This window comes from Bidens hawaiensis, unplaced genomic scaffold (assembly GCF_021521415.1).
Source record: "Bidens hawaiensis isolate Kalapana, Puna unplaced genomic scaffold, B.hawaiensis_p1.1 tig00006190_1, whole genome shotgun sequence".
NCBI classification, from domain to species: domain Eukaryota; kingdom Viridiplantae; phylum Streptophyta; class Magnoliopsida; order Asterales; family Asteraceae; genus Bidens; species Bidens hawaiensis.
In genome coordinates, this window is record NW_027491410.1 from 815,605 (window position 1) to 824,986 (window position 9,382).

The following is a 9,382-nucleotide window of genomic DNA, read 5'->3' on the forward strand; positions in this document are numbered from 1 at the left end:
GAATAGCTTATCATAGTCGAAAGCCTCTGCTGGTCCCATGCTAGGCCTTGGTGATTTGTAACTAGTAATGTCAGTGTTACAGACCACTTCAACCTTGCTGTTTGATAAATTAAAGACTCTTCGGTTGGGTGTCCCAACCACATAGCCAACTAAAATACCTTCGTCAGCTTTCTCACCAAATTTAGAGTTAGTCTTTAATATCGAACATGGGGACCCGAAAGGTTCAAGACCTTTCAGATTTGGCTTTCTACCATGCATAAGTTCATAACAGGTTTTATTTAATCTTTTAACAGTTAAAACATGATTAAGGATATAACAGGCCGTAGCAACAACCTCGGCCCAGAACACCACAGGAAGTTTAGCGTCTGCCAGCATAGTCCTGGCGCCTTCAATTAGAGTTCTGTTTTTCCTCTCAGCTACCCCGTTCTGTTGCGGAGTATATGGTGCGCTAAACTGATGTTCAATCCCGTTCTGCAAACAAAACATCTCCATCTGATAGTTGTTGAATTATGTCCCATTGTCACTCCTGATGAACTTGACCTTTCCCCCAACAATATTTTCTACTTTGGTAATTAAGTTGATCACCAACTGAACTGTCTCATCTTTTATCTTCTAGAAAATAAACCCACGAGTAACGCGAGTAATCATTAGTCACAACCAAGCAATATGATGCGCCACCTAGACTTTTGACATTTACAGGACAAAACAGATTCATTTGAAGCAAATCCAGAATAGTGTCAATTGAGTTAATCCTTTTGGAGTGATGTGGTTTCTTGTGCTGCTTTCCTTTCTTGCATGACACGCATTGATCTTCAAAGTTGAAACTCTTTAAAGGAACTCCCAGTACCAGTCCATTCTTCACAACATAATTCATCTTTCGGAGATGGATATGACCCATTCTCCGGTGCCACAATTCCGACTCAGACTTCGATGCTTTTGACAGCAGACAAGATTCTTCCGTCGCCATCTCTGTTGACCGCATATCCATTACATATGTGTTCTTCTCCCTTGGAGCTTTCATCACAATCCAGGTTTCAGGAATCTTGAAACCGGGATAAAGCACGAGAGCCTCATCCTTGGTAAAATGCACAGTGTATTCTTTGTCACATATCTGAGAGACACTCAAGAGATTGTGCTTCAACTCCTCCACGAAATTTACCTTCTCCAACTTTATTCTACCATTTGTAACCATACCGGTTCCAGTAATTTTTCCTCCACTTTCTCCCGCAAAACTAACTCTTCCTCCTTGAACAGCTTTCCAATCACGTAACAATTTCTTGTTACCTGTCATGTGTCGGGAACAACCACTGTCGACAACCCACATGTTGTTCAGAGCCCTGTTCAACTGTTCCTGCACAATTAAAGAAACAAATTAAAAAGGAGGGACCCAAGACCTGTTGGTCTTGGGTTGATCAAATCGATTAAACGGTATCCAACTCCTCGGCTGCCCAAAGTTCCGTTGAGGGAAGTGTCTATTTGAGCTGAATGGAGGATATCTAGAAAATTGGTTATGAGGCCAATTAACATTCTTGGGTTTCTAGAATTCTTGTATTCAAATCTACTTGATCTGTGGTTTCTTTTGTAAAATTGAGGTTGGTTTCTTTGAAAACTTGAATTTTTCCGGCGATTACAGTCGGAGGCATTGTTATTTTTACCAGCATCAGTTTTAAAGTGCTGTTTATTCTCAGTTTTAGTTGGCCTCATATTTCTAGAATTTCTCTTTTCAGTGGACAGTCATTGACAAGGTGCCCTATCTTGTTGCACCTAAAACAACACCTGTTGGAACAACTAGTGTCCATCCGAACATTCGTTTCAGAAGTTGTAGCAGAAGATGAGGCTATGTTACTAACATGTTGTCTAACATAGGGTGGGACAAAAGGGTTTAAAGAAGATTTCTTTTCATCAAAAACATAACTCTCCCCCCGTTTGAGTAACACAACTTCATCATCTCCTTTGACAGAGTCGGCGGAATTTTAACCTTGACTTGTGACAGGAGAACTTGTCTGACCAGTTTCGTTACTAACATTAGTATTAACGTTGTTATTGCTTTTATCAACTTTAACTGGTACCGTGTTGACGTTCACATTACCCGTAACAGTCTGATCAATTACAACACTTTCAGATGGCTGATTACAAGGATTATAAGTATAATTATTATTGAAAGGTGGTGGAACCTCATTATATCCAATTCCCCCTTTGTTGATAGGGGAACATTGAACACTTAAGGCATGATCAAGCATCATGGATAAATTCCTAAACTGTTCAAGCTTCATATTTAATTCCACCACTTTTACTTGGTAATCAGCTATCTGTTTATCCTTTTCAGCTATAATTTTAGTCTTTTCTTCCACGACTTCATAGCTTAAATCGATGACTTGGATTTTCTCAGCAAGTGTGGCCTTAAGGCTTCTTATATATTTTTCACTAGCTTTTATTTTTATAGAGAAACTATTTTCTTTATTTTTAGAAAAATGGTGCTCCTCTTTTAACGTTTTTAATTCTTTATCCAAGTTAACATACTGATCAGTTAAAGCATTTAATTGTTCAGACAATTTCTCACATTGTTCACACTGAGATTCCGAACATACCTCTGAGAGCTGATCGTTCACTTCTGTCATGTATGCTTGATTTTCCACTAACTCTTTATCACATCTTCCACTCTCTATGTTTACCAAATTTGCTTGTTCAATCACCTCCTCAACTCGTATATTCCAGTTATACCCATCGTTCTGTTGAGACACCATAGCTTTAATTTCATTTCCACTTCCATTCTATTGAGTAGGTCTGTTCTGACTTCGTTCGACTCTTTCATTCGTACACTCTCTAGCAAAGTGTCCATTCTGTTGACAGTTGTAGCAGCGAACCTTTGACTTGTCGAACCCCGGTCTCTCTCCAACGAATTTTCTGCCAGTTTTCTTCATAAACCTTTTCACCCTTCTCACAATCATTGCCATTTGCCACTGCAGATCCATTTCTTCCATGTCATCAGCATCTATCTGATCATAATCCTCATCCAAGGTTGCAGGATCGACTATCTTTCCCTTGATTTAGTTCTCATATGAGGCGATGAAAGAGGCATAAAGAGCAAATTGTTGTTCAGCTGATTTCACACTCATAGGAATCTGTAAGTAATTCTTGTTAGAGGCATTGGCTGAGGATTTACCAGCTGAGGACTGAGGTTTTGATGAGCTACTTACACCCGCTACAAAGCATATGTCACCATCCATATTCATCACCATATGACCATCTTGAGTAGAGTTTGGTTCACCTCCTGAGTAATATGCAGTTGATTCTGATTTAGAGCTTGAGTTTGGAGACCCTTTTGCACCATACATTCCCGGATCCTGAACCTGATCAGTAGGAGTCTCTTTCCTTATCATATTTAGCTCATAATTACTTAACTTATTGACCACCGTTTCCAAATCAAAGGTTTCAAACTCTTTATCTTCTCTCATCAAAACTGTATATATATCCCACTTTGGTAGGAGAGCATCCAGAAGCTTTTCTACAATTTCAGGCTCTGTGTACTTCAAAGAGTATTTATTCAGTTCCGTCATTAAGTGATAGTATCTTTTGATGATGTCATCAAGTGACTCATTCTTAAATCCTTTGAACACCGAGAATTGTGTTTTCAACAATTTTGACTTTGAGTTACGAATCCCGACATTACCCTCATAGCGATTCTCTAATGCTTCCCATAATTATCTGGCAGATTTGTACTTTCTGAAAGTATGAAGAATCTCTTGAGGTAGTGCCATGGCGATTGCAGCTAGAGCTTTATTTTCAGCCTCATACATTTTCTTTTCATCATCCTCCATCTTATTGTACTTTTAAGTTGCTCTCGACCTTCAAACATAGCAGTTGGAGGAATATACCCATCTTGAATGCAGACCCACATCTTTGAATCTTGATATTTCACATACTGTTCAAACCTATCTTTCCATGCAACGAAATTACTTCCTTTCAGAAGTTTTGGGGCTTTAGTTGCTGAACCAGCTTCAACCTCCATTTTTACCAATTCTGTGATGTTTATCGAAGTCATTCTTGAACGAAACGAGACCTAGAAATCAAATTTAGTGAACTGTGAACAGTGAGAAGCGAAGTTATTATAACTTTGCTAGCCACCAACTTCGCAGACCTTAACTTCGCAGATCTTATAATTTCACTGAACTTACAACTTCGCAGATCTTATAAGTTCACCAAAACCCTATATTTTCGCTAAAACCCCTAGGTTTTGTGTCGACAACTTCGTTGGGAGCTCGGCTTAGATCTACAACTTAGAATCTTTGATTTCGAAGGTTTTGGGGGTACAATGAAGTGCGATTTGAAGGGTATAGTTGAGAAACAAGCAAAAGAACGGTAAACCAACGTGAAACGATTCCGAGAATAGTCTATCGGAATAATCTTAACACTCGTGTGATAATCCCGAACCACATAATCGCGAGCAAATGATTTGATACCAATTGTAGGTTCCCAGCCGGATCTACACAGGAGTATCTCGTAACACGAGGGTGCGGAATCCCCTACGTATACGATACGAGTGCTAAGATGATGAACATGTAAATCACACGTAAACACACGAATATAAAGGAATACTTGTTAAACGATGATATTGATAAACCAAATCACCAAAACACGTAACACGAAGGTCACAAAATACAGCCGTCAAAAGTTATATCGAATGAGCCGAAGTTAGGAAATATATATCACGACAACTTCGCCTAAAATGCTAGGCGAAGTTGTCCTAACTTCGTTGCCTTTCCAAGTTCGCCAAACACAAAAGCAAACTAAACACGTTCAACACAAAACAAACAATGTAATGATTACAGACACAAATAAACACGAGATAAATGAACTATTGGCATCATGCACCAACATCACGCCCCAAAATGATGTCATGTTTCGAGGTTGCTGGTAAAACAAAAAATTCAACCTCCTCGGTTCTTGAATAGATTCCGTCACTTAGAGTGACCGGGAAGGAAATTACCACTCGTGGGTGCATTACCTCCCCTCCAAATCCAGATACAGGAGCATGAATAGGCTTTAACCTTTCCTTATCTTTCTCGTCGAGTTGCTCAAATCACTGTTCGTATATGATGTCAGATGTACTACCAGTGTCAAAGAAAACATATTGTGAGCGATAGTGGCCGAAGAGGGCAGTGATGATCAAGGGGTTCTTGTTACTAGGACCTCATTTAATTCGCGGAAAAGTCACTGGCTCATTCTTCCACTCTTCATCATCGGACTCTCGTCTCTTTCCTCCAACCCTATATCCGCCTTGGATCATATGAACGTTTAAGTCTTTGACTTGCTTTTTTGGCGGGCCCTGATTATCTCGCGCGGGAACCTTATCCATCCCGGGTTATCCCCCTTTTATTAAATGTCCAAGTTTCCCGAACTTCACAGCCGCCTCAATCTCGCTTTTTAATGCATTACATTCGTTCGTGTTGTGGTCGATGTCGTCGTGAAACGAACAATGTTTCTTGGCATCGAGGAACGAACTCCTCGTGAGTGGTTGTGGTTTCCTGAAACTCACATTTTCTGTGGTGAGGATTTCAGCAGGAATCTTTGAAAGTGGAGTCCAATTGTTGGGACCTCGATTTGAGGGTCCCACTTTGTTTTTGTTGCCAATGAGAGACCTTGCATCGAATGGTTTTAATACCTCCGTGTTTGGCTGAAGTCTTGACCAAATTGGCCCTTTTGCCTGTTTATTGGGTCGTGGAGTTTGGAACTCTACTTTTAATTTCTGCTTTGGATTGTTATACCCCAATGTTTTTCAGTTTTGCCAAAAACTTCACCGCGGTCATGATATCGTCCCATTCTTTTGGCATTCCATCCCTACCTGTTAGTGTGCGGATCAACGCATCACATTTGACATTCTTGCGGAAGGCACCACAAAGCGTATCTTTTCTTATTTCACCAATGTTTAGACTTTCGTCGTTGAATCTGGTAATAAAATCTTCCACGGATTCATTATCTCGGCGGATAACATCCAAAGTTTCCGACTGGTCACGAGTATGCTTCTTTTGCTGGCTAAACTGCTGAGAAAAATTTTTCACCAGGTCATCCCAGCTGGAAATTTGACCATCAGGTAACTTTTCAAACCACTCTTGTGCTGCCCCTGTTAGTGTCAATGCGAACATGTGACACCAATAAGGGAGCGTCCATCCGCAAACACCACCTACCGCCATAAAGTTTTGAAAATGATCGCTCGGATCAGTCATTCCATTATATTTACCCACCGATGTAGGTATTTTGGCATTAACCGGGAAGGGTGCGGTTGCAATGCGAGATATGAACTTTTATTTCTCAGCAAAAGCTGTTGGGCGATATGGTTTAGTAAAGTCCTTTTCTTAATCACTGTGGTATTGAGTATGACGGATTATGTCTCGCGGACGGCTGATCTCCTCCCGTGAACGTAATCTGCTATCACCAGTGTACGAACTGTAACCACCGGGGTGATAAGTTGAATCATAACTATCAAACTCATCTGCATAAGATGGCATCCGCATGTCCATTCGAGGACGAGGGCATAGCCTCCGTAACTCACCAAACTCTTGCTCTGTCTGTTGACTATAACGGATTTGACTTCCTCTTACTGTTGGTGGAGGAGAAAGAGATCTCCTGAGAGATTCTTCATAAGTCAAGGTGCGGGCATGAAAACATTCGTTACGCACTCTACGCTCGTATTCAGCTGCCAAACTCTCTTGTTGTACGCGGAGCCACTCTTCTGGAGAAAGTGGTCCTCTAGATCTGGAATTATGTCGATGAGTCCTCGCCAGATCATAATCGCCTGAATCATCCTCCAGATCCAATACTGATCGAGTTCGGCGAGTTTCTCCCATAATTCGTCCGAGGTCACCAAAATTTGAACCTTCTAGTGCCGTAACGTGCCCCAAATTAGTGGGAGTTGGCCCAGTTGGTGCTGTGACACGCTCGAGGGTACGACCACCTGGTGTTACATCGGTGACTCGTGAACCCGGAACTGTGGCACATGCAAAAATATTTGAAGAAAAACCTTCAGGTACTTCCGTGTTAGTAATACGTGAAGTAGGTGCAGGAGTTACCGTCGGCCCTTCAGGAAGTTTACTCATATTGAACGAACCAAAAAACCAACGAAAACTTTATACAATTCTAACACCAAAACGGATGGCGCCAATGAAGAAACACGGATCCGTTCCCCTAGTCGGGTCCTGGATCAAATGAGTCTATAGGGTAAGATACGATAATAACCAACACAATATGAGTACAACTCCCTAAAGTCCAGTGACCGGAACCTGCAAAACAGACACCGCGAGTCTCGTCACGGGAAGAACAAGAAGGGGGTCTTCCCGTAACCACCCTAAGGCATGAGAATCAGTACAGTTCTTAAGAGAGAAAGTACTAAAGTAAACAGAGTAAGTACAGTGAGAGTGTATGTAAATGAATACCTCATGCAGGTTGACAAGGTATTTATAGCTGTAGGATGTGAGAAGGTGATTGGGCTAGCTGTCCCTTTCTAGAAGATCTTACTAACCGTCTGGACGTGTGTCCCTTTGTGATAGGTTGAGCTATACGTCCCATGTGCATGGGTATAACAACCTGGACATGTGTCACTCTATGATAGGACGGATAAAACCCTGGCCATGTGCACGGTTATAAAAACCTGGCCAGATGTCCTTCATTCGTTGGTTGACGAGTCACGTATTGCCCAAGAAAGCATCTTGGGAAACCTTCTGGAAAATAATTAGTTAATGACAGTTGTCCTGGAGCATTGCCTTCTGGTCATTTTGTGTGGACGGGTACACCGTCCTGCGGATGACCTTTGAGGGTGCCAGGATGCTTCCGCATGCGTCATGTGGGTGTTTCTCCCTTAGACGGTTAAGCGGGTGATCCATATGTCGCACGAGTGGTATATGAGGGGTTCCTCTCCGACCCGCAGGTAGTACTTAAGGTTATTTGGGTCTTTTTGGTACCCTACCTCTATACAGGCCAATCGAAATCAAACATCCCAGATGCTTTGGGGCCGTAGAACAGCCTATTAAGACAAACAGAAGCCCATGAAGATCCTAAACAAGAAAACAAAACAAAAAATAAACGTAGAATTAGAACAAAGAAAGTTATATACGCTTGATCTTAAATTGAATGGAGAATGAGTTTTTAACAGGTTCCATCAATTTTGAGAAAGTATGGGAGCCGGCCGGTGGTATCGGTTTGATTAGCTGGCCAAAACGGTTCGATTTTGACAGTTTTCCACATGGGTTGATTATTTTAGTGTATGTGGTTCCTATGATCTGTGCAGATTGTACGAAAGTGAACCCACGCATTTTATTGGCGATATCTTTACCCACACATTTTCTTTTTCCTACGGGTAATCACCATTGGATACCAGTTTCATTCTTCCCTACAATCCCTTTGTTGTTTGTTTGTTTTGCATGGTTGAAGCACTAGGTCCGCCAATCACGCGACAAAATCATTTATCAGCTCACCAAGAGACCTACCACCATTCTGCAAAATGCATTTGATTATATTGCACAATGTAATCAAACGAATGAAAGCTGCCAAGAATCCACTAGGTTATCATATATGTACTTATTAAAGGGCGTTGTAGCCTAATGGAGTAATGGTATGAATACACATGGGAAGATGTTGGAGTTAGCTGGTAGAAGATATTTTTACAATTAACTTACTTTATGTCATCTATAGGTTTTCTATTGTCATGTTATCAAGACCATCATTCTTCATGCATTCAAATAAAATATGAGAAGCACATATAGAGGGCGTTTAGAAAAGAGGTTGTGACGAATCTAACATTAATTAAACGATACCGTTTTAAAATTTATTTTTCTACCATATTTCACATAATGTAAACCAGAATCGCCTTCGAGAACCGTGAAAATATTTTAGATTGAAGACGAAAAAGATTGGCCTTAAATTAGTTGTGTAATTAGGTTAAACATTATATATACATCTTTGTTTTTCAAAATAATATATATAATTATAAAAATAAAAATTCAGGGCTATCGGGGTGTCGGGCTGAAGTCGGTCGACCACCTGGCCCTGCTTCATAGCCGGCCTTGATGTAAACGAAACAAAAATAGAAACAGAAACATAATAATAAATACATTTAAACATATGGGGTGCAAATTTCTCATATTCGGTTTTTGAAAGCTTTAAATCGAGTCATTACATCCTCTTCTTTTACTTTATCAAACATTATTCTTTCGACCGCACAAATTAAAGCATTGTTCAAATACTTATAACTCATTCGGTTGCACAAATCCGTCTTGATAAACTTCATTTTAGAAAAACAACTTTCAACGGTTGCGGTTGCATTCGGTAAGACCAAAACTAGTTTCAGTATTTGTTAAACCAAAGGAAAAGTGACGTGCTTTCCAGTTTC